This window comes from Macaca mulatta, chromosome 14, assembly GCF_049350105.2.
Source record: "Macaca mulatta isolate MMU2019108-1 chromosome 14, T2T-MMU8v2.0, whole genome shotgun sequence".
Classification (NCBI taxonomy): Eukaryota; Metazoa; Chordata; class Mammalia; order Primates; family Cercopithecidae; genus Macaca; species Macaca mulatta.
This window is the reverse complement of record NC_133419.1, coordinates 75,927,615-75,953,653: the sequence shown is the minus strand read 5'-3', so window position 1 is coordinate 75,953,653 and position 26,039 is coordinate 75,927,615. Positions and strand designations below refer to the sequence as shown.

Here is a 26,039-nt window from a genome sequence, read left to right as displayed (position 1 = left end):
GTACAGGAAGTCATCGCGTTTTTCACTGCCACGCCCTCGCAGGGAAACACTGCCAACATCGACCAGGAAAGTCTTTGACGCAGCAATAAAAATGATCCCATTCACAATATATTGGTCCTTGAATATACATCTTTTTAATATTCTGGGAAGCAACATAGAGCACTTCTGCCATATCCGATGCAGCACAATGGTTGTCTCCAGGAAAAGCATTTGCACTTGTTTGAACTGTGAGCTTAACTAGCCACTTTTTTTTATGGAACACCATTTTGACTTGAAAGACATACTGACAGATAAATTATGCTTATGCAGACTTGGGTCTCTGGCAGACATTTTCTCAAGAATGAATAAAATGAATCTGTCATTTCATGGCAAACTGACAGTATTTACTGCTAATGATGAAATCCAAGCTCTAGTGAAAATTAGAATTTTAGAAACCTTGTGTTCACCACTGTGACCTTGGCAGCTTCCCAATACTCAAAGACTTCTCTGATGAGATCGGTACTGATATTAACTAATGTGATTTTTAAAACATAGTATACTAATATCTGTCAATATTTGGAAGACCTGCATAACTTGGTGAACCATTTTTTTCCAAACAGCCAGTGCACTAAATTATAACAGCATGCTTGGACAAAAGATACATCCAAAATGCAAAAGAGTCTAATGTATTTTAATGTAACTGAACATAAAAATTTCTTTGATAGGATTTCAGATTATTTTTTTTTTTTGAGATGGAGTGCCGTGGTGGAATCTTGGCTTACTGCAACCTCTGCCTCCCGGGTTCAAGTGATTCTCCTGCCTCAACCGCCTGAACAGCTGGGACTACAGGCAGGCACCACCATGCCCAGCTAATTTTTGCATTTTTAGTAGAGATGGGGTTTCACCGTATTGACCAGGCTGGTCTCGAACTGCTGACCTCGTGATCTACCCACCCCGGCCTCCCAAAGTGCTGGGATTACAGGCATGAGACACTGCGCCCGGCAGGATTTCAGATTCTAATCACAACTAACCTTCAAAAAAAAAACAGCACTTGTCAAGTTTTGGCTATTATCAAAAAAGAATAGCCAGGCTCAGTAGTTCACACCTGTAATCCCAACACTTAGGGAAGCTGAGGCAGGAAGATTGCTTGAGGCCAGGAAAACACCAACCTGGGCAACATAGTGAGAGCCCATCTGTACCAAAAAAAGAAAAAAAAAAAGAAAAATTAGCTGAGTGTGGTGGTAAGTACCTCTAGTACCAGCTACTTGGGAGGCTGAGGTGAAAGGATCACTTGAGCCCAAGAGTTTGAGGTTACAGTGAGCTATGATCATGCTACTGCACTCCAGCCTGGGCGACGGAGCAAGATCCTGCCTCTACAAAATAAAAAAAAAGAATAGCCACAATTATTTGAAAGGGTTGTTAACATACCCCTTTTCCAACTATGTATTTGCATAAGCCTGTATTTTCTTCATAAACTTCACTTAAAACAACATATTGGCTGGGCGCGGTGGCTCACGCCTGTAATCCCAGCACTTTGGGAGGCCGAGGCGGGCGGATCACAAGGTCAGGAGATCGAGACCATCCTGGCTAACACGGTGAAACCCCGTCTCTACTAAAAATGCCAAAAATTAGCTGGGCGTGGCGGTGGGCGCCTGTAGTCCCAGCTACTTGGGAGGCTGAGGCAGGAGAATGGTGTGAACCCGGGAGGTGGAGCTTGCAGTGAGCCCAGATCGCACCACTGCACTCCAGCCTTGGTGATTGAGCGAGACTCCATCTCAAAAAAAAAACAAAAACAACCCCAACATATTGCATCAGATTAAATGCAGAAGTGTGTTTGAAAATCCAGCTGTCTTCTATCAAGACATTAAAGAAATTTGTAAGCATATAAAATAGTGCCAGTCTTCTCATTAATTTTTTATTTTGGTAAATATATTTTTTCTAAAAATGTTATTACACTACATTTATTATTTTAATTATATAATATGAACATTTTTAAAACACATCAATTTAAATTTATATTAATGTAAACACTAATAGGCATAAGACATACAAACAGATGTTCTTTGGGGTCCTCAATAACTTTTAGGCAAGAAAAGGGGTCCTGAAACCATTAAGTTCCAGAACAAGCCCTCTAACGTTGTACCAACCAGTGTTAGACAGCAGGCGGCAGCAGAAGCAACCAAATGAAGGCATCCCCTCTGCATTTCCACAGTTAAAGGTATTGAGTGCCTACTGGGTGTGGCCACACCCTGTGCTGGGACACAGAAATCAATCTGGCAAGTTCATGGTGGGGGTTGGAGGGAAGCAGACCCTGGCAACTGACAATGGTGGGGACAAGGTAGATAGCTCCTCTAGTGAGCATCCAAAGGCTCTGGGGAAGGGTCAGCATGGCGTTATGGTGACCTCAGTTATTCCCACTGGCTGGCGACAAGACCTGGTGGGGAGAGGAAGCTTCCAGGATCTGGGATCAGAAAGGAATGTGAAGCTCCCCGGCTTTGCAAGACTGGAGCCTGAGCAGTGACCCAGGAGATTGAGAAAGGGGGTCATGTATCTTTTTTTTTTTTTTTTTTTTTTTTTTTTTTTAGATAGGGTCTCCCAGGCTGGAGTGCAATGGCACGATCTCAGCTCACTGCAGCCTCCACCTCAAGCCTCATGCTTACCGAGTAGCTGGGACTATAGGCATGCGCCACCACACATGGCTAATTTTCGTCGTTTTAGTAGAGACAGGGTTTCACTATGTTGCCCAGGCTGGTCTTGAACTCCTGGCCTCAAGTGATCTATCCGCCTTGGCCTCTCAAAGTGCTGGGATTATAGGCATGAGCTACCTTGCCCAGCCATGATATCATTTTTTTATTAACTTGACACAGACATTTCCCAAAGCCCCCTCTACCAAGTGAGAAGGGGCTGCTTCAGATCTTTCTTTCCTGTCCCCACTGTGGTCCTCACCCCCAACCCCCAAGTACAGCCTCTCTTCAATCCCAGGTCAGCCTCCTGCCCCTCCCTTATTCACAAAGCTTTAACTGAAGCCGTCTTCCAGAAACCAACACCAAAACCAAAACCCTCCTCTGCCTCTGCCTTCCCGGCCAGCTGCCATCCAACCATGTTGCCCTGTCAGCTGCCCTGGAAGGGGCTGTCCACCATGTCACCAAGTAAGCCCCTGCTCCTGCCTCCCACCCCACCCACACCACTCTTTCCAAGTCACCCACAGTCCCAACGGCCCACCCCAGAGGACACCTCTGTCCTGGCCCTCCCGGCCCTGGCTAACCTCTCCCTGTACTCTCTTCTCAGTGTCTGCTCCCCACTGTCCTCTTCTCCTCAGAGGAAGAGGGAAAGAGGAAGCCCTCAGAGGGCTCCTCCTCAGGCCCCAGCCCCTGCCTATCCTCTCCATGGTGAGCCACACTTCCCTCCCAGGGGCCACTCCCCCTCTCCTCCCAAAGGCTGTCCACTCCCAAGAGGTGGGCTCAAGCCTGGCCCACCCCCAGAGCTCTACCACAGCATATCCCATGTATCTCCCAATGGTCCCTCAAACTCACTGTGTCCCCAAAACACATCATAACCTTTCCTCATACTTGCATCTCCAGGATCCCCGCCACAGCAAATGGTACCACCAGCTGGGCCCCTGGAGTCACCCAGGCATTTCTAGCTCCCTATTGCCCTACGTGGACACAAATCAGTAGCTCGTGCCTCTTTCCCTGTAAATGTTCTTGGATGCCTCCCACCCACTTGGGCCACAGCCGGGGCCCAGGCTCAGACCCGCACCTCTCCTTGTCACCTTGACTGTTAAAACAGGCCCCATTCTGTCTCTCTGACTCAGTGATCTCTGAGACGCACATACGACCTTGTTGTCCCTATGAAACCCTCCCACGGCTCCCCTCACCCTCAGCACAGAGGCCAACTCTTGACTAAGATCTTGTGTGGCGCGCCTCCCCCCCGCCCCGCCCCGCCCCCCGCCTAGCTCTCCAGCCACGGGCTCTCTTAACCTTTCGGCCTTGGTACTACAGAATTGATTTTGGTCTCCCAGATATACATCTTGTACCTCAGGCCTCACTGAACATTTGATCTTTTCATCCTCACCACCTTTGAAGGAGCCACTATTTTATTTTTCTTTTTTTTTCCCAACTGAGCTAAACAGCCTGAAGGAGTTACTATTTTCATCTCCCTTTTACCCACAGGAATCTCAGGCACAAAGAGGGAAGGTGACTGGGCCAGGATGTGCACCTGGCTCCCAAGCCCACAGCGTCACAACCCACAGTGCCCTACATCCAACCAGCTCTCCGGGCCAGACAAGTGCCTCCAGCCCCTCGCCACTCCCCATTCCACATACACACTCCTACCAAATCCACCACACGTTAAGTCAGGCTACAGCTCAGATGCTCACCCTGCACAGGTGTCCTGGATCCCCTTGGGACCCCTAGTTGACCTCCTTTGGCAATAATCTGGAACATAAAGTTTCCCCCAGGTGTACTGGGGTAGGTGTGGCCCCAGCTCCTATAGCACTGTTATACATCAGTTGAAGTCAGTTGGGGCCACAGGGTCACTGAGGGCAGTGGAAGGCCAGAGAGGAGGAGGGACAGGCAGGTGGGGTCCCAGGGATGCCCTCTGGATGTGCATGAGTGGGTAGAGCAGGCTGGGTCCAAGCCAAGCCTCCCACTCCCCTTCACACTCTCTCCTTGCTAATACTCCAGCATCCTCCCAATAAATTCCAAACACGAACCCCATCTAACATGGCCTCTCTGGCTCCCCCTCATTTACCTGACACTCAGTGGGAACTTATGCGTGTCATCAGCACTACCCTAGGTTTCTTACGAAAATTAACTCACTTAATCCTTATAAATATCCTACAAGGTAAGTACTGGGATTATCCCCACTCTACAGATAAGGAAAATGAGGCACCGAGTAACAACAGAGCTAGTACTTGGTAGTGTCAGGATTTGAATCTAGGCCATGCAGCTCCAGAGTCTGTGCTCTAACTGCTCTGTTGTGCAACTCACTTCTCCCTCCCTCTGTCATTTCTGTTGCCTTAAATGCACCTAACTTCTCACCCCCCACCCGCCCATTCCCACTTTCATGCCTTTGCGCTCAGTGTTCCCTCTGCCTAGAAGACGCTTCCCTCCTTATCTTGACAAGTTCTGCTTCTTAGATACCCAAGCATCACCCTCCCTATGAAGCTGCCCTTGGCCCAGCTTGCCCTCCTCCAGCTGAATCAGGCAGCCTCCTCTGTTCACAAAGTACTTGGTACACATTTCCATGCAGACAGCTCTGGGACTGGAGGCCCCTCGATGATGAGGGCAGGTTCTCATCTGATTGTCCCACCCCTAGATACCCAATGTTTGGTATAGGACTTGGTCCAACTCAGGAAACGTTGGTGAATGAGGGACTGGGGCAGAGAGAAATCAGACTCCACCCCTTGCCCTCCAAAAGCTCATAATCTGGTGGGAAAATTGACCCATCAACAGCAGCCCAGATCCAAAGGCATTAGAGTTCCAAGGAGGCACAAAGGGCCTTCAGTGCCACAGGCTCCAAAGGAAGAGGCTGTGCTTGCAACTGGGAGAAGTGGGCAGGGTTCTCAGAGGCATCAGCTTGTGAGAAGGGCCTTGAAGGATGGAGAAAATCCTCACTAGGCAAGCAGGACACATGCAGGAAGGAGAGACAGGGAAAGGACTCCAGGCTGGCAGGGATGGAGACAGAGGAGTAGGAAGGCACGAAGCATTTTAAGGGCTCAATGAGCTCAATAGAGCCCAACCACCCCACCAGACAGGGAGCTGCAGGAGGGCAGAGCGTCCCTGCCATTGCCTCACACAGGACCTGCATATATGGATGCAGTGTAAGGATTTGCTGGAAGCAGATCTCCAGGGGTGTGGAGCCTCATACAATTCTATCTAAGAAAAACTGAAAAATTACTAATATAAATGTAGGTGTGAAAGTGAATGTCTGGGCCGGGCACGGTGGCTCAAGCCTGTAATCCCAGCACTTTGGGAGGCCGAGACGGGCGGATCACAGGGTCAGGAGATCGAGACCATCCTGGCTAACACAGTGAAACCCCGTCTCTACTAAAAAATACAAAAAACTAGCCGGGCGAGGTGGCGGGCGCCTGTAGTACCAGCTACTCGGGAGGCTGAGGCAGGAGAATGGCGTAGACCCGGGAGGCGGAGCTTGCAGTGAGCTGAGATCCGGCCACTGCACTCCAGCCTGGGCGACAGAGCGAGACTCCGTCTCCAAAAAAAAAAAAAAAAAAGAAAGTGAATGTCTGTCTGCCATAAGAATGGGAGGAGCTGTGTTTAACAGCCCTGGGGCCTGAAGCTGAAGCTGCTGCCTCTGTGTAAGGAAGGTAGAAGGTTCTTGGAAACAGTAGGGCATCAGGCAGAAAAGACTAATGTTTCCGTGCAGCCTTGCCCTCCACCACCGCCCAGACCAGCCACCATGACCACCTCTGTCGTGCTTCGTGGAACTCATTTGCCACCAAAAGGCCAGATTCCCCAGCTCACAAGACTCCCTTCCCTTTGGAAGAGTGGCCAGACGGCAAATGTGGGTGTCTGAGACCTGTTTGCTGGTCACCTCCTGATGACCTTGGGCATGTCTCCCCCCACACACCCCCAGCGCCTCAGAGGTCATGGAGGTCTATTCTGAAAAGCTCCTTTTCATTCTGACATCCTGCTCATCTGACCTGGCTGAGGAGGCTCTCGCAGCAGGGGCAGCCAGAGAACTCTCTGAGAGCCTCATTCATCTCCCAGCGCTGAGATCTCACACGGGCGGGCCATGTACCAGGCTGGGTGGTGGTGGGTGGGAGGGAAATCAGACATGGATCAATCATTACAGAACCTTCAAGCTGAGGGAGCCCAGACCAAAGGCAGGCAGCCTGGGGGAGTTCAGGAAGGCTTCTCGGAGGTGGTGATAAATCTTGGAGTAGGTGCCAAGTAAATAATTGTTGAATAAATGACCCATCTCATGTCCCACCTCTCATGAGAGATGGGGCATTTATTCAACAATTATTTATTTGGCACCTACTATGTGCCAGGCTCCATGTTAGGCTCTAGGGATACAGCAGTGAAGAGAACAGGTGGGCATTTGGCCACCTTCAGCCCAGCAGAGAAATGGGAATTAACTCCAGAGAGAAGGGGAACAGCAGGGCAACACATGGAGGAGACAACTGCATGGAGACAGGAAGCATTCTGCTTGCTAATGGAGCTGAGAGAAGTTGGCACAAGCAGAGAGGGAAGTAAGCAATGGGGAGATGAGGTTGGTGGGGTCAGCAGGCAGACAGCAATAACAAAGGGGCTGGAATGCCAGGCTAGGGATGTAGGGCTTGGTCATGCTGGCAATCGGGAGCCAGAGAAGGCTCTGGATAGAGGGAAGAGCCACAAGGTTTCTTAGCGTCAAGTTCAACAGATAAAGGCAAAACTGCCTTCTCCCAGCCCTCAGGTTGGAGAGACCAGTCCCAGCTTCCTGGAGCCAACTTGCCTACTCCCAATCCCTGGGCCTGGAGAAGAGAGGGCACCCTCAAGTCCGCAGCCTAAACTTCAGCCTCCAGCTCACCCTCTTCCTTGTTCTTCCAACCAGTCTCTCAGCCATAGTTTGATGCCATTTCTTTTGCAGGGAATGCCCATGCTTCACCCACTGAAGCCTGCTGCCTGCCCAGTGCCTCACCTGGTTCCCTGCCAGGTAGCACCTTTATTCTTCTTTTATAGATGAGGAAACAGAGGCTCAGAGAGGGAGAATAATCTGTTAAAGTCACAGAGCTTTACCCTAGAATTTGATAGTGATGGGTGGATACAACTCTGTGCCAGCTGTGTGGTCTTGGGAACGTCACTTAGCCTCTCTGTGCTGAGTCCTCATCTGTGAAATGGAGTACCTATCACAACATAAGGTTGGTGTGAGGCTTACAAAGAGGCTGTCCTGTGCCACCAACATCCCTTAGCTCCCCAGGGCAGTTAGCTGCTTTCACTTGGCCCCTACCCCACTCCCCCGGGGCACACATTCAACTTTCATTCATACATCAATTCCCTCCAACGCCTTCTCTGCGCCTGTCCCTGTGCAGACACACTGAAGACCGCTCCGTGGCCAAGCACCAGGCTCACACCTGTAATCTCAGCACTTTGGGAGTCCGAGGCAGGAGGATCGCTGGAACACAGGAGATGGAGACCAGCCTAGAAAACACTGTGAGACTCTGTCTCTACAAAAAAATTTAAAAATTAGCCGGATGTGGTGGTGCACGCCTGTAGTCACAGCTATCCCGGAGGCACAGGGTGGGAGGATCTCCTGAGCCCGGAAGTTCGAGGCTGCAGTGAGCCGTGATAGTGCCACTGCACTCCACCCTGGGCCACAGAGCGGGACCCTGTCTCAAAATAACATAACATAACATAACATAACATAACATAACATAACATAACATAACATAACATAAAATGAAAGATGGCTCTTGCACCCAATGTGCAGGGTGGGATGGGGCGGGAGCACACTGCAGATGTATTACGATTCGAAGTGTGTGTCCTCACACAACTCTCCTCTTGAGTTCGTATTTTTAAAAATTGACCACGACGCTCTCCTCCTCGGGGATGGGCGCAGGGAAGGGAGGCTTGTGGAAGACAAATTCGTTCCTTATTTCCAAAAACTTGTTTTTCACCATTTCGTGAAATCTGAACACTTCCCAGACCAACTCTCACCTCTGAGTGCCGAGCACTAGAAGCTGGGCAGGAGCAAGCTGTCGGCGGCATCCCACCACCCAGGAGGGTTCGCTCCAGCGTCCCTGGGATCCCTGACCCCGGATATCCCCCCACGCCTCCACCTTGCCTCGTCCCGGCTTCTTTTCCTACCCTGGCCCCTGCTGCTTCCCCGTGAACCCCGCAATCCCCGCACAGCAGTCCCCATGCCCCTGTCCCAAACAAGCCAGCCCTCTCGCCTCTCCCTCCATCCGGGTCCCGAGACCAACCCCCTCCCCGACTCGGCCCTTTCTGAACTCCCAGCCCCGCCATTGTCCTTTTGTAGCCGCACCTCTTCATTGTCCGCCCCGCCCTCTCCGAGGTAGAGTCCGCGTTCCGCAGGGCGCCGCTCCGCTCCCACCCTCGGATTGGCTCCTGCGGCCCCATGCGCGGGGCCCGGGAAGGGGAGCCGACGCGCGCCCCGCCCCTGCCCGCTGCCGGCCGGGGGCGGGGTCCCTGCTGCCTCCGCCCCGTCCGGGCGGGGCCGCGCTGGCTGGCGCTCCGGCGCTGGGCGGCGCTGCCTCGGCTGAGATCGGGCTGCGGCTCCGGTGGGGGTGGGCGGCGGGGATGACAGCGGAGGTGGCAGCGGCGCGGCGCTGAGCGAGCGGTGAGCGAGCGGGGGAAGAGGAGGAAGTGGAGCCGCAGCCGGGAGCTCGGGAGTCGGCTGCCGCGCCGAGGTCCGCCCCGTTTTACAGAGCGAGCTGAGTCGGGACCTGGAAAGACTTCCCCGCGGGGCTCCGGCCGCCGCACCTCCCCGCCGGCGCCTGCACTGCCCTGCCCTGCCCTGCCCGTCCCAGCCCCGCGGTCCGGGGCGCGCGGCCGGGACGCGCGGAGTCCCGGCCCTGACCCGCTGCGCCGGGGCGGCACGCTCCTAACCCAGCAGTACGGGTCCGTGGTTGCAGGGTAGCTCCGCGCCTTTCCATCAGTGAGGGTCGGAGCCCCTACTCCGGAGCTAGCGCATTGTGGCCCCAGGCTCTCGACTCCGGTGCACGGGACCCCGGACGCCCCCAGCCTCTGGCTCCACGAGACCCCAACCTTCAGTTGCCTCCACCCGAGTGCTTCGGACTTGGAACAGCGCGAGTGCCCAGGAAGCTCCGGCCGGGTCGTGCGCTCCGTGAGGGGTCCTAGGCAGGCAGGACAGTCGGACCGAACGGCCAGGCTGGTGCCACGAACCCAGGCTGCCACCTTCCTCCCGCCTCAGGCGAGGGGCTCAGTGCCTGCCCCGAAGATAACACAGGGGTCCCCTTCTGTCCCGTCGGCCCGCGAGAGCCAAGGCTGCAGGTGAGAGCCCCGGATGCGGGGCAGAAGCGGTCCCCGACCCCATCGCAGCAGCGCGGGGGCCAGCGGAGGGAGTCTCGGGGGGAACAAGCAGAGGCTGGAACTGGCTGGGAGGGGGCGCGGGAAGGGGAGGGGAAAGAAAGAAAACGGGCTCTTATTGAGCGCCCATTGTGTGCGGGTCCGCGCCCCGCCACGCCCCGCGCCTAAGGCTCACTGCTACTCCTGAAATAGGTGTTGTGTATTATTATCGGCGCTTGCAGATGGAGAAACTGAGGCTTAACGGGGCTGAGTGATCTTTCACTGCGGGGAGGAGACTGGGGAAGCGGGAGAGGATAGAAGGGGAAGAAGCAGAGCACCTGAGTGCTGATCCTAAAGCTGAGGAAGTGGCTTTTTTTTTCTTGCCTCCCGCTCCCTGGCCATGTCACCCCCCAGGAAAGGTGACTCAGAGTTGAGGGCAGAGGTGAGAAGCTTCCTAGTTCCAAAGCTTCTCTCCCTGTGGGCCCAGGATGTGAGAGCAGCAGCTCCTGGCCGTTGTGTGTCAGACTCCAGGGTCTCTTAGACACTCTGGAGATCCTGAGATGTGCTTATCTGTTGGTGAATTCACTGCAGAGATCCCCAAGTAAGGGTCCATCAGAGCTGGAGATGTGACCCCTCTGGGGTGGCTGGAGACGTGGCTCACGTGGCTCACCTCCCTCACATTACTAATGGGGCCACTGAGGCCCACCCGAAGGGAGTGTCAGTTATCCGGTCCTAAAGACAATGAATCCTTGATCCAGAAGTAGACTTGAGAAAACCTTCGTGAGCATCCTTCAAAGTATCCACACTCCTCCCCAGTTAGGATCTTCCGGATAGGTGGCTGGGGCTTTCCCTATCCCTGATGTGAGATCTGGGCGACCATGTATGAGGCTGTGGTGGGAATCAGTGTGGTTGGTGCAGGGGCCCCGAGGAGTGCCCGCAACCCCATAGCCTTTGGCCCAAATGGAAGGTCCAACCTAATTCTCTTCTGGGAAGGGGAACCTGCAGGACACCTCTGCCCAGGAAGGAAGGGACCTGCTCAAGGTCTCAAGGCTGGGGGCTCCCAGGGCTGGGGCACAGTCCCAGGTGTCTTGATTCCCAGGCAGGGGATGCTTCTGCTGCCCCCGAGGCAGGTAGGGAGAGGGGCGTTGTGAAAGAGCCCTTGCCCTGACTCTGTGGGCTCTTGTTCTGTGTGGGGAAGGGGAGGGGATCTGGCCCTGGTCTGGGCCCTGTGGCCTTGGCTAGGACTGGTTAACCCTAGATGTGCTCAACTCCCTGGAGTCAAGGGGAAACCTCCTTGGAAAGCCCCTGGAAGGTGGAGGAGGGTGGTGAGAGGTCAGTGGAAGTCTGAAGCTCAATCCCTGGGGGTGGAAGGGTTAGAGGAACCCAAAAGAAAAGGTGACTGAGGGGCTTGGGATTCCCTCTACCCCCTACCTCCATCCAGGGATTCAAATCCTCCCTCACAATAATCTCTACATCTAAACAAAGCTCTTAGAGGAAATAATTTCACACCTGTGATCTCCTTTCATGATGTGGAGAGAGCCTGGAACCTGGAGTGAAGCAGAAGAGGGTTGCGGAGTCACCTGAGACCTCTTGATGCATCCATGGTTCCAAGTGCCACCTTAAAATTGATTATGGCAGGCTGTGTGTTACCTGCTCAGTTAGTGGGGCCATCACATCCAACAGTTAAGTGCTAAGGGGTATGTCGTACTTGCCAAGACTGGGGTAGTTATTAACGGCCCAGTCTTGTGTGGGAAACTGAAGCTCAGATAGGTAAAACCACTTCCCCAGGGCCTTTGAGTTTGCTTGTAGAACTGTTTAAGTGCCAACTGCATACCAGGTGCCCTGGAAGTTACCCAGACGGGCTAAGCGGCTGCCTCGAGCCACAGTAACTGGTGAGCCCTAGATAGTGGTGAATCAGACAGACCAGGTGGGCGTGAGTCTACTCTGCCTCCCACTAGCTGAGTGGCACTGAGCAAATCACTTCATCCCTCTGAGCCTATAAAATTAGAATACCTCCTTTAGCAGGTTGTTGTGAGGATTAAATGAGCTACAAAGATGTAGTGCCTGGCCAAATATCTGTTTCTATCCCTATGAAGAAAAGAAAGCTTGAAGTTTGACCAGGAAGTCTAGGGAAATTATCAGACTTGTTTTAGATTAGAACGCAGGATATTGTTGCAGGCTCAGAGACCTGAATTTGCTCAGCTCAGGCTGCTAGTCTCATAGCCTCTAGAATCAGTCTGCTTGGGGACACTGGCAAGGGGCTCTGGATTCTTACCTCCTCCCTTGGCTTCCTGCTGGCAGGGCTGTGGTGCCTGGAGCTGGTGTCCATTCCCTCAGGTCCATTGTCTGACCTCCCTAGGCACCTAGGTGCGGTGAATAATGTATTACTCCCCTCAGCTGGGGGCAGACTCAGGGAAATAGCTCTATGCTCAGTAAGCTTCTGAACCCTACCAGAGGAGGTGGGGGCTCCTGTCTGTGCTGTTAGCAGTCTTGGATATGGAGGGGCAGGCAGGATAGGACAGGGAGAAAGTATCATCTGGCCCCCAACAGAAGAGAGCTGGGGTTGATGATGTCCTGTCTCTCCTGTTGGGGGCTAGATGGTCCCATAGGCAACACTGGGAACCAAGCTAGCTGAGCTAGGATCAAGTGGGCCTCTGATTCCAGAGAGGTGGTGAAGGGGAGGAGTAAGGGGGAGGGTACAGGGCAGAAAGAGGGTGGAGGGGAGGCCCTTGAGGACTGGGGTAACCAGAAAGGCTTTGTCAGGGAGGTGGCTGTCTGGGCAGGAGCTAGAGGCAACTTGCTGCAGAGATGGGGGATCCTGACATCCCTCCAAGAATGAATCCTGGCTGTGCCACCATCTCACTGAGAGCATGGGCAAGACACATGATCCCACCAGGTCTCCATTTCCTCTTCTGTGAAATGAGGGTCGTGATGTCCACTTCTCAAGGCTGTTACAGATGATCTTGAGGTCCCATGTGTGAAACACACGGCACTATAGGCACTCAACAAGGGGGTGCCTCATCATGAGTGTGAACCATGGGTGGGCTAGTGGCGGGGCAGGTGGCATAGTGTGGTAAGCCGAGAGATGGGGAGAACTTGGGGCGAGGAGCCTGGCTTGGTGGGGTTAGTGAGGGATGAATGCCCATATGGGAGAGGGCCTTGAATGTTGGACAGAACTCACATTTCAGAAAGCTTAATGGAGCCCCCATTTAGAAGCCTCTGTGGCTCCTTACAGCCTGTAAGATGAAGACCAGGCCCTAGTTATGGCATTCAGGTCCTTGGTCGCCGTAGCCTCTGCCTGGCCCTCTGGCTCATTGCTCTACACTGTCTCCTAAACACACCACATGTGGCCCCATCGCAGCCCCTTTGCTTGTTCCTCCCATCACAACTGCCATCTCTGCCTCTTCTCCACTTATCTCCCCACCTGTCAAGACCTGACTCAGGTCATAAATTCCCTCAGAAACATTCCTGGATTACCCAACCCTCTGGTCATGCCCCCTCTGAATCTTTAACGTTCAACAGTAATAGTAAAAAATAATACCTACCATCCATAACATTTTGCAGTTTGTAAAATATATCCACACAATACTACAGTGATGATATCAACAACAGCTGATACTCTTGAGTACTTACTATGAGCCAGACAATGTGCTAAATGCTTTATAGACACTCTTGTTCACCCAAACTCCCCGAGGTAGCTACTGTTATCCCCTAGAAACGGGCTCAGAGAGGTACCTTATCTTTTCCAAGGTCACACAGCTTGAAGGTGGGGAGCAGGGAGCCAAGCTGCATCTGTTTGAATTGTAAATCTGTGCTTAGAAGAAGTACTGTCTCCTCACCTCCACCCAAGTACCTCGAAAGCATACTTTGTATGTAAACAGCCTGGACAAGGCTTTTTCTCAAGGCTATGGAAGGGCAGTGTTGGACTGAGCATGGCACCCAGGAAGGACCTGGGCCCTAGGCTGTGTGCAGGCTGGCTGGCTGGCTGGCTGGCGTGAGTCGGCCCCTCCCTGGGGTCCTGTGTGTCCATGTCTATGGGGAGCAGGGTGGGGTCTGAGCTCCCCTGTAGCTCCAGCTTTCTTTTTTTTTTTTTTTGTTGAGACGGAGTCTCGCTCTGTCGCCCAGGCTGGAGTGCAGTGGCCGGATCTCAGCTCACTGCAAGCTCCGCCTCCCGGGTTCACGCCATTCTCCTGCCTCAGCCTCCCGAGTAGCTGGGACTACAGGCGCCCGCCACCTCGCCCGGCTAGTTTTTTGTATTTTTTTAGTAGAGACGGGGTTTCACCGTGTTAGCCAGGATGGTCTCAATCTCCTGACCTCGTGATCCGCCCGTCTCGGCCTCCCAAAGTGCTGGGATTACAGGCTTGAGCCACCGCGCCCGGCCGTAGCTCCAGCTTTCTACAGTGTCTTTCGTGACCCTGGAAGGAGGAGGAGGAGACTACAGCACCAGAGCCAGAGGATGTGGTGTGACAGGCAGCTGTGATTTTTGGCCTGGCCACTGTCTGGGCCAGCAGGCTCTGTGGGTAGCTGCCTCGCCCAAAGGAGGGTGGTGGCCTGAGCTGCAGGCAGCATGGTCATTAGCTGGCAGAGGAGACCCTGTGATTGGGAGCTGGCTGGGCCAGGCCAGGCCAGGCTGGCAGGACTGGAGGCAGGCTGGCCGGGCCACAGTGGGGTCACTGGCAGGGCAGCCAACTTCTCCTCCCTTTGCCCCCTTTGGGGTGGTGGCAAACCCACACTGGGCACCAGAGCTTTGTAGGCCAAGGCTTACCCTTTCTCCTGCTGGGACCATGGGAAAGAGCAGTAAGGAGTTCAACCAGGCCCAAAGATGCTGCCTCCTATAAGCTTCCAGGACTCCTCCCATGCAGGTGGGATCCAAGCCTCCTCTGCTGCTGATTCATGGCCATCTGCACACTGACTGTGGTCTGTGGATTGGGGTTCTGCTTGGTCTGCTTCCCTTGCTGGCTTGTCAAAACTAGATTCTATGTGCCCCCCCCATCCTCCCCTCCCTCTGAGTGCCTAGAAGTGTGCCTGGCACAGAACCACACCCTCCGGACCAGGGGAGGCAGTGCAAGCTGCCCTGTGGACAGCTTGCTCAACTTTTGCACCTCTGTTTTTTCCCTGTAAATTGGGGCTGATAATAACTGTTATTAAATGAGATGAAGGAAGTGGGGTGCCTGTCCAGGCCTGGCACACAGGTGGGTACTCCATCAGCATGAGTCCTCTTGCCCATCCCCTCAATGGCTTTGGCAACTCAGTAAGAAATTGATGGAAGAGTCCAGTGAGAGATGGCAGGAGGGAGGGCATGCCAGGTAGCAGGGAGGCCTTCTCTTAGGGGGATTTAGCTGGGGTTTGCAGAGACACAGTTCCTACCACCTTCCATGTAAACACTGGTGTGTAAGCAGGTGCTGTTGGCCTGGAAGGGTCCCGAGCTAGGTTCAGGGCAGGGAGAAGGACTGGGATATCTGGGGACTTGGGTTTTCTTCTCAGGCCTACGCAGAAGAAATGACCCAGGTGGGAGAAGCCGTCTGGTGTCCAGCTAGCACATACTGGGCGGAGAGTGTGAGTTCTTCCTTAAAGGGAAGCAACATTTATTTGGTGCTGCTCACGCATGCATCCAACCAAAATGTAACACGGTTGGAGATTCTGATCTGTGGGGGAAACAACATTAGACAAAGAAATACACAGATGCAAAACTTCCAAATTGTGAGAAGCGGGCTCCTGAGGCAGGGGCCCGTCCCATCTGTATCTGTGGCTGGTGGCACAGGGTAGGGCTAAATGACTTGGGCAAGTGATTTAACCTCTTTGGGTTTTAGTTTCCCCATATGTAAAGTGGGGATAATTATAGCATCTTCATCATAGTTGTGAGGGTGAAATGAATTATACATGTAAAGCACTCAGAAAAATACCCAGCGCATTATGAGCACTCAGTGCAGGTTAGCTGTTATGATCTGTATCTCCAGCACCTCACAGAGGATCTTAGAGAAAACAGGTGCTCAGGAAAGGCGTTTGGAGTGAATCCCAGGCAAAGGGCAGCTGCTCTGTGGAATGAATGAATGAACAGCCTGCTAGGGATGGGAGGACACAGAAGCAGTGACAACACAGAATGTGACAGGGAAGTCCAGGGGCCTGGGGTTGCCCAGCGCTGGGTGGGGAGGGGAGTCAGGGAAGGCTTCCTGGAGGTGGTGCCCGTGTTGCAGACTTTGGACCTCTGTGAGGTCAGCACTGAACGAGCTGAGAGAGAAGTAGCTCCTCTCCAAAGGTAGCTGGCAAGGGGGAGTGCTTGGGCAGACCCCAGGACCAGTGGACTCCACAGGCCTCTCACTTCCCACCACCCCACACTGTCTCTCCATCTGTGACATTCTGCTTTCAGGGCATGAGGAAGGCAAACAGGCAGGTGGGGAGGAAGTGTGGGCTGCTGGTCTGACAGGCCCAGCTCTTCCCAGGCTTGTGACCAAATCTCCTACAGAAAAGGATAAACAGGCCTGCTTTGAGTTCTTTTATCTTCCTGCTCCCAAGGCACGCCAGCAAGCAGAGGGGGTCTTCCAGCATTAATCCTGCAGCTGTTTAGCTTTTGAACGAGTGGACTCTTTAAAAAAATGCCACGAAGAATGTGTCTCACTCTCTCACCCAGAAGCCTCAAAGAGAAACTTCTCTCCCACTGACAAGGGAGCCAGGACCCCCCAAGTGTCTTAAAGAAGCTCACCCCAGGGGCAGTCAGATATCAGGGGACCCCTCATGCTGCCTCGATTTGTTGCTGGCTGGGGGGCCTTGAGGACACCCTTATATTTTGCGTGGCTTCTGCCCGTTTTGTAAAATGGGGTCAGGGTAATAAATCCCTTCTTTCCTTAGAGAGGTGTGGGGTAGGGGAGTTTCAGAGGTGGGAAGGGCAGCAGTGGGCATCCAAGCCCATGCCTTTCAAACTTTGTTTCACATTAGAATCATCTGGGAAACTTTTGAAAGTCCTGCAGGCCCTACAATCTCTGGGGCAAGACCCAGGCGTCAGTAGTTGTTGAAGCTCCCCTGGTGATTTCAGTTTGAGAGCCACCTGGCTGCCCTCTGCAGCCTGCCTCCCACAGTGTCCCAAGACAATACTTGCACATCCCCAGGACAAGGAGCTCATCCTTCTGAGGCTACTTCCTCCCCGCAGGACCTCCCTACCTGGAGAGATGAGGGGAGTGGAAAGACTTGGTAATCCAGTTAACCTGGGTTCCAGCTGCTCCCTGCATGTCTTCTCAGAGCCTTGGTTTCCTCATCTGAAAAATGACAATAACAATCTCTCTGAAAGTGCCACAGAGGCCAGACGAGGCCACACATGGCAAACGTAACCTGACACCGGGCTGGACTGAGACCCTGAACTCCCTGCCCCAGCCACCTGAGGCCAGGTCTCTGAGATTGGTACTGGTTGGGGTGGGATCAACACCCAGCCCTGGGGCCCTTCCCACTGTTCCCTTTGTCTCTAAGAGATAAGACAAGGCAGTGAGCATTTTGTTTTGCTCAGTTTTGCTTTAATGGTCAAAGTGTCAGACTCTCCTTAACAATGAAGCCTTGTCTGAATCTGCTTGTTTTTCCAACCCGGACACCCAACTGCACCACCCGCTTGGGGCCCCTGTCCCACCTGGGAGAACTGCAGAATGTCAGAGGATTTTTTTTTTTTTAACCTAGGAGGGGGTGTCCAGGGAAAATTAGAGGCCTCTGGGCAAATTCTCGCCAATAACTGACCGCACTTAAGTCATCCAACTCTGCTGTGATTGTGAGCCAGTTCACTAAAATTATTTCAAGGCAGTTACTAGGTGTTGTGCCAAACCCCTATCAGTGCCAGTGAGGATGGCACCAGGCTCAAGAGACCAAAGAGGAGACCCAGAGCCAGCGAATGAAACATGGAGTTTTACTAGGGGCTCACACACAGGGGAGAGAGTCCAGTGGCTGCTGACTGGACCGAAGAACCACAACCACTTGCAGGAAGTGTGCAGTTTTTTTTGTTTTTGTTTTTGTTTTTGTTGAGATGGAGTTTCGCTCTTATTGTCCAGGCTGGAGTGCAATGGCACGATCTTCACTCACTGCACCCCTGTGCCTCCCAGGTTCAAGCGATTCTCCTGCCTCAGCCTCTCGAGTAGCTGCGATTGCATGTGCCACCACACTCAGCTGATTTTGTATTTTTAGTAGAGATGGAGTTCCACTATGTTGGTCAGGCTGGTCTCAAACTCCTGACTTCAGGTGATCTGCCCACCTCCGCCTCTCAAAGTGCTGGGATTGCAGCCGTGAGTCACAGCCCCACTGGCCTAAAAGCATGCAATTTCTATAGCATTTTCACTTAGCACCTCCCCCAACAACTTCCACCTAGCAACCTGCATTTACCCCAAAACAACAGGCCTCAATCCTGTTTGGCCCGCAGGTTCCATAGGATGGGCCGGGAGCTCAGATGTTCCTCATAGATAAGGAATGGATCTCCGGGTTGGCTACTCCCAGATCCCTTAGCTTAGAACCAGACTGCATTCAGGTGCATCTGCCATACAAGGTCATTCTCAGGACTTGCTCAAGTCTAGTTATCTCTGTCCAATATGTCTACCATACAGAAGACAGAAAACTTACGTTGATCCTGGCTTTGTCACTTACTGGCAGGATGACCCTGGAAGAATCATATTTATCTCTTTGAGCACGAGTTGTCTCTCCTGTAAAATGCATTAGTAGGAAGGAATTCCTGGGATTGCCTGAGAAGCAAATAAAATTCTTGGTATGTGGAGCGCAGTGCCTACCGTACACTAAGCACTCAAAAGCTGTTGGTGCATGCACTAACTGGGGAGCTGACCCCTGCCTCCTGCCCCTTCCTTCACTGGCTGGTCCATGCTCCCTATCTCCCAACCTGCTCCCCTTGCCCCACCAGGCCCAGGCTGAGACAGAGGACAGAGGAGGCCTGCACGTGTAATCATGGGCATCCCTTCAAACTGCTCTTCTTTAAGAGCAGAGGAGGCTCTGAGGGCTGGACAGAGGAAGACTATAAAAGGGGCCATTGGTGGCAGTGCTTGGTCTCCTTGCCTTGGCACAGCCAGAGAGGGTGCATCAACCCGGAGTGACTGGCTCAGGCATTAGGCGTGTAACAAATCAACACAGGATAGTGCAGCACTGAGGGACTAGTAGTGGCTGGGAGCAGTTACCACTCAGGGCTGAAGGAGCAAGGGAAGTGGGCAGCTATAGGGACAGGGGCTGTGGGCCATCAGTACAGGGACCCAGTCAACCCACGAGACCTCACAGGGGATAAACCTCAACTGTCTTTTCTCTTTCCTTCAGTCCCCCATCTGTGCTTCCTGTTGGGTGAACCTCTCTGGAAGCCAGCAGCACGGAGCCCACTACAGTCCACAGAGGTCAGTTCCCAGGGCCCCAGACAAGGTGGAGAGTGGCTCTGGAGAGGCAAACTAAAGACACTTCATCAATCTGTCCCTCGAAAGCCCGGGAGTCCACTGAATACACTGTCCTTAGGACACAGTTTAAAGATCATCTGTTTTTACCATGCCCCTTAATGAAGGAGCTCTCAGCTCTCACCCCAAAGATGAATCAGCAGCCCAGCTGCCACAGACACTTTGGCGAGAGGAGTTTTGGAGTTACCCATCTCTCCATCTCTGCCTCCTCCCCCAAAGCAAGTTACAGGTGGCTTCTGGGGTGACCCTGCCAGGGACAGGGGATCCTCTGGAGTGGAGCAGAAGTCACAGGTAGGCTAGTGTCAGGCAAGCTCAGGTGTACAGAGCAGCAGCCCCAGCCCTGCTGCAACTCGCCCAGCCTGGAGCTGGCCCCAATGTGGCCACTTTATACACCTTCCTTAGAGCTGGGTAGTTATTGCCACAGTTCTGGGGATAGTCCTGAACCCAGAACATGTTGCCCATGTCCCGGGTGCCATGAACCACACCACTCTGAGTTCAGAGGGTCTCCCAGGAGCCTGTGAATGTCAGGTAAGTGGAGTGTGGGGCTGAACAGGCCTGGGACAGGCCATGCAGCAAGTGCCACCAAATGCTGCCGGGCCCTGTGATGGGGAGTCTGGGTGTAGAGTTGGGTGGGGGTTGGGGTTCCTGCCAAGTAGGGAGCAGGAGGCATAATGGTGCCAGAGACTAATCCTTGCCCAAGAGGAGGCATGGTCAGGGAAAGGACAGAAGATATGGCACTTTGCACGGAAACCACGTGGGAGGCCCCCACGGGGTGTTGTCTGCAGAGGCACAGCTGGCAGTCCTAGGACACAGAGCCCTTTACAGCTGGCCACCAGTGAGCACTCCCTCTCCTTCCTGAAAGGAACACCTCTGGCATCTCCTAGCTCACACCTGGGCATCTGAGGTGGCACAGTGAGATGCCCATGGCAGGTGTGGTAACACCTGGATCCTCAGAGACTTCCTGAGAAGGGAGGTATGTGGAGTCAGAGTTCTGGCTTTAAATCCTGGCTCTGCCTCTCTTGAGTGGAACTTAGAAGACATGGGCAAGTAACTTAGCCTCTCTGAGCCTCAGTTGCTCACTTACAAAATTAGAGCAGCAACACTTACCTTCCAGGCTGGTTTGAAAGTAAAATGATGGCCGGGCGCGGTGGCTCAAGCCTGTAATTCCAGCACTTTGGGAGGCCGAGACGGGCGGATCACGAGGTCAGGAGATCGAGACCATCCTGGCTAACATGGTGAAACCCCGTCTCTACTAAAAAATACAAAAAAAAACTAGCCGGGCGAGGTGGCGGGCGCCTGTAGTCCCAGCTACTCGGGAGGCTGAGGCAGGAGAATGGTGTGAACCCGGGAGGCGGAGCTTGCAGTGAGCCGAGATCCAGCCACTGCACTCCAGCCTGGGCGACAAAGCGAGACTCCGTCTCAAAAAAAAAAAAAAGAAAGTAAAATGACATAATGAATGAGACAGCATCCTGTATTTCAGAGGAGATGTTACAGTTGCCCTCATCGTGCCCCTCTTCTCTGTGTTCATGCTTAATGCCTCTGCAGGAAGTTCTTTCTTGAGACTAATTGAAGTCCATTTTGCTGCTATTGGAGCCTTCTTCCTCTTGCTGGGGACTCTGCAGAGGCAGACTGAGCCCCTCCTCCATCCAGATGTGCCCTGTCAGTGCCTGCAGTGAGCGAAGCAGGGAATTGGGTGACCAGGTGTTGATTTTCACCTTGGGGCTTGTGGGCCCAGCCGTCAATGGCCAGAGCCTCTTGACCAGGGCAGGGTAGGGGGTGCATCATCCTAACTCTTCACACTGTTCTTCCTCTCTGTGCTTAATCCATGCTCCAAAAGGGGTGACTTTGGGCCAGTGCAGAGAGCCCTGGGCTGGGCCAGAGCCTGGGTCCTGGCACCTCTGTCTCACTGTGTGGCCCGAGGCTAGTTAGCAACCATTTCGGGCCACCGTGGGCCTGCAAGAATGTCTGTGCTCTGGGGCCCAGGTCCCTCCAGTGAAGACATATGTAGTTCTGACTGAAGTCCCTTCTCCTGCCTCTCCCCTGCTGGGACCCTAGCCAACCTGGGAAGACAGCAAATAGGGTCCTGCTGGTGGCTGGCAGTGGTAACAGCTGAGTCCACCTCTCAGACCAGGACTGCCAAGGGCAGGCTGAGAATTCAAGGTTAGATGGGTGATTCCTGGTAGGTAGGGTTGTGCCTCCCTCCAAAACAGGGATTTTGAGAGCCTGGTGCTCCCCTTCCTGCCACTCAGCTGAACTCACCCAGCTCAAGGGCAGTCATGTTTGAGTCTTTCCTTGGAGTGGATCCTCTCCCACATGAGACCCACTTTCATCCCTCATTTTGCAGGTGAGAAACCTCAGGCTCAGAGGGGTGAGGTGACTGGCCTGAGGTCCCACAGCCTGTCGGTGGGGAGTGGTGAGGGTCCCTGGGGCAGCTCCCATGGCACCTGGGCCAGGCCGTGCCCTCTAGGTCCTTGGCAGGAGTGGAGCACAGGAGAGTCAGGAGGCTACTAGCCAGGTGGTCTCCTGGTCTAGGAGGGGGCCCCATGGGTTCCAGGGGAACCCTGCTCTGTGGGCCTTGAGGGGTCATCTGGGGCTCCTGGGATTGCCGGATCTCTTTCCCTGGGAGGAAGTTAGCCAAGGAATGCCAGAGGTTGAGAGTGAGGAGCCCAGGAGTTCTAGGCTGTGGCCAGTTCTGAGTGCCCCTGTGAACTTCAGTGTTTAGTTTCACGGAGAGTCAAGACTGACTACTTGTTGCCTTTGGACACATAACAGTTTAACTTTATGAAGCACTCTAACATCTATTGCATCCTCACAGCAGTCTGTGAGAAGGAAGCGTGGGTCTTGTTTGGGAGGGTGGGAGAGTGTGGGCTCTGGAATCAGACACACCAGAGCTTACACCCTGACTCCCATCAACTCTCTGACCTCAGGCAAGTTGGTCTCAGTTTGTGAAAGGGACAATTTACCCCACAACAAATTGTTAGCAACACCTGCCTTGCTGACTGTGTGCATTAAGAGAACATCTGTAACTGCTGGGTTAGTGTCTAGTGCCATGTAATATTTTTCATGATTTTTATCATACCCACTTTATAGATGGGAAGATGGAGGCTCAGAGAAGGAAGGTGACTTGTCTGAGGTCATGTAATGATTTAAATCAGTCCTCCAGACTTCTTAGCTGTGAATTTTTTTTTCTACAAAACCTCCCTCTCTATCCTCAAGTGACCCAATACCTCATTTATCCAGAACCTTCCATATGTGATGCTGTCTGGATGTGGCGTTGTGTCCCCAGTGCCCAACAGCACTTGCCTGGTACACAGTATGTCCTGTGCTTACATGTGTTGATGAATTCATATAAACTGTAAGAAACATTTTTCCAGAAGCAGCAGCTAAGACCTGTGTCTTGCCTTAAAGACTTCCTTCCTTCCTCCCTCCCTCCCTCCCTCCCTTCCTCCCTTCCTCCCTTCCTTCCTTCCTTCCTTCCTTTTTGAGACAGAGTTTTGCTCTTGTTGCCCAGGCTGCAACCTCTGCCTCCCAGGTTCAAGTGATTCTCCTGCCTCAGCCTCCCACATAGCTGGGATTACAGATGCCCACCACCATGCCCGGCTAATTTTGTATTTTTAGTAGAGACAGGGTTTCACCATGTTGGTCAGGCTGGTCTCGAACTCCTGACCTCAGGTGATCCACCCGCCTTGGCCTCCCAAAGTGCTGGGATTACAGGCGTGAGGCAGCACAACCAGCCCTAAAGACTTCTTTGTGCTCTCTATCCCATTAAGAACAACTCTTAACAGTTTTGGTTGGAAACCTTTGCGAAAGAGATTGATCACTTTCTTCCCCTGAACAATGGCAACATGGATGGCTCGAGGGACAGGCCTTAGGAACCCCAACTGCCTTGCTGAGAATGCCGACAGGCTTGACCCCTGTGCCAGATGACTGTGGGCTGCTGCACGTGTTCAACTCTGGTTTCTGGCTCTTCCCACCCTGTCGGTTCCTTTATTCTGCTGCCCACAGACTTGCCTCCAGAGTGCTGTGGCTCTTTCCTCTCCCCTCATGCGTGTGTGTGTGTGTGTGTGTGTGTGTGTGTGTGTGTGTGTGTGTGTCCTTCCCAATTTGCTGCTTCTACCAGTTGGGGACTAAGAAGTGGAACAGTTGACCTTATTAGAATTGGTTCATGTATTCATTCATACCTATTCAACCAGCCAGCCATTGGTAAGCCTGGGTCACACTGGGGATTCTGTCTGTCCATTCTTCCATGCATCCATGTATCCATCCATCCATCTGTCCTGATTGAGGACCTCTGCAGTGGCTTGTGATCAATCAAGACATTACCACACCCTCCTGGCCATGTATGCAGTGAAATAATGATGCACATAGCAAATGCTGGCACCGGACTTGACGGTTTATAATCTGCCTCTGCTGGCATTACCACGCTGAATCTTCACAACAGCCCTGAGAATAGCATTATCCCCATTTTGCAGATGATGAATGCAAAGCTTAGCAGGATGGGGTCCCCCGCCCAATGGCCAGCAGTGAGCACAAAATGACAGCTGGAACTCACTCAGGTCTCTGGCCCACCCTGTTACTTTCTCTCTCCTTCGTGCTGCATTTGGAAGCTGTCTGATGCCATGTTCATGGCATGAGCTATTAGTAGTGGTGGCTGAGGTTGAACCTTCTGCCTTTGTCAAATGGTCAGTGCAGGGAAGTGAAGGAAGACACTTCAACCTGCAGACCTTGTCCCACCTGGACCCAGGCACACTATCTAGTCCACACTTCCCAAACTGTCCCCTGAGGAACCCTAGTCCCATGGCATGGGAATGGATTTGAGGATGCATGAGCATACAGATTTGGGAAACACTAGGTCACATAAATCTAAACAGGCCTTCTCAGGGTCTTTAATGTATTAATATGAATTGGGGACCCCAATGGGTGGCACAGTGTGCAGCCACCCTTTCCTAAGCTCATTTGAACATGCAACTCCTTGGTCAAAGAGCAGGGTCTGGACACATCATCTTGAGAAAGTACTGTGAGAAGATCTCATGGGCAAACCCTGACCTTGCTGTTTTGTACAAGGAAGGCTCCAGCTAGAGCTAGTTTCCTGGCCCAGGACTGCATTTTGAGAGAGCATCACAGGGCATACTCTTTAGCCCCAGAAAAGGTTCAGTGGTAATGCTGGAACTTCAGGCAGCAGGGGCAAGTGGCAGGTGGAGATATTTTTATTCTTTCATCCACTAAACGAACATATCTCAGACATCTACTGTGTGCCAGGAACAGAGCCAGCACTTGGAAATGCCAAGACAATCTGACTAAGACTCTTCCATTTCATTTTCCTGTGCCCACCAAGGATTTTTAAAGACAGATAAGCCTTAAATGCTTTAAAAGGAGGAAGTGATTTGTTAATTGCTCTGGGTCATTACTTTGGGTGGGTGACACATTTACTCAATTCAGTGGAGCTGCACCTTCTTAGTCCCAGGTCCTGAGGGGCAGAGAGTGAGGCAATTCCAGGACCCATTACCCTGGGCAGAGTGCACAGATGTTGCAAGGGAGGTCAAGAGCATGGGGAGGCCGGGAGGAGGAGGGGACGGGGAGGGGAAAAAGTGAGTGAGCTTCCTCCTGGAGTCCATCAGTTTCAGCTTGGGGTTGGGGGGCACTTAAGTGAGGCTCTGCGAAGAAGAGATTGGGGAGTGGGGATGGACGTGCTCCAAGTGGCTGGGAAGGGCGCTCTTCCAACAGCTGGAGCAGAGTTGAAAGGAGGCAGCACATGACACTGCGTCATGAGGACCCTGTAAGGAGCCCGTGGCTGTGGGAGCAGAGGGAGGAAAAGTAGGTCAGATGGGGCTGAAGAAGTTCCTGGGGAGGATTGTGAGGGTCTGAGCTCCAGCTAAGTGGGTACTCACCTGACGAGCCTCTTCAGAGCTGGTCACATTCATCCCAGTGTCCCCCGCACCTGGCTGGTTCCCAGTGGGTGTTTGTGGACTGGCTGGACTCTCCCTCTGTAGGCCTCGGATTCTTCACACTAGTGGTCAAGCGAGGTCACCTGGCACCTCCCTTCCTACCCTGAAGAGCTCTCAGGAGTTCTGGATGCTTGTGCAGGGGAAGGCCTGACCACTCCCCCTGTCCCCTGCCTCAGGGTCCTCTGGGTTGCCCCAGCCAGGCAGGGACCATGGTGCCCTCAGTGGGGCACAGCCCTCCTGCTGCCAGGGAACTTTGCCCCTCGTGCTTTCTGCCTTCAGCAGTTGACCCCCTGAGCCCAGAAGGACACATCCTGTGACTGGGAGTGGCGGTGGAGTTGAGCGCATGCTGCAGCTTAGCACAGGGAGGAAGCTCTGCTTCCATCTATGTGAAAATGGGCAGCCAGGCGCGGTAGCTCACACCTGTAATCCCAACATTTTGGGAGGCTGAGGCGGGCAGATCACTTGAGGTCAGGAGTTCGAGACCAGCCTGGCCAACATGGTGAAACCCTGTCTCTACTGAAAATACAAAAATTAGCTGGGCGTGGTGGTGTGTGCCTGTACTCCCAGCTCCTCGGGAGGCTGAGGCAGCATAATCGCTTGAACCCGGGAGGCAGAGGTTGCAGCGAGCTGAGATCATGCCACTGCACTCCAGCCTGGGTGACAGAGCGAGACTCCATCTCAAAAAAGAAAGAGAAAATGGGCAAGTGACTCAG

The 26,039-nt window shown here is 53.1% G+C and overlaps 1 protein-coding gene across 36 annotated transcripts in view; it reads left to right on the top strand.

Moving 5' to 3' along the window:
- The first annotated feature begins 9,086 nt into the window (after positions 1-9,086).
- Positions 9,087-26,039, top strand: part of GDPD5 (glycerophosphodiester phosphodiesterase domain containing 5) — a 91,830-nt gene continuing 74,877 nt past the window's right edge. For 7 of the 36 annotated variants that reach the window (XR_013404138.1, XR_013404150.1, XR_013404149.1 and 4 more), the window contains exon 1: positions 9,087-9,956. The gene's annotated coding sequence lies outside the window, so the exon portion shown is untranslated. Of the gene's footprint in view, positions 9,957-19,253; positions 19,328-26,039 lie in introns of all 36 variants that reach the window. The other 29 variants (XR_013404139.1, XR_013404152.1, XR_013404151.1 and 26 more) reach the window with 15 other exon arrangements.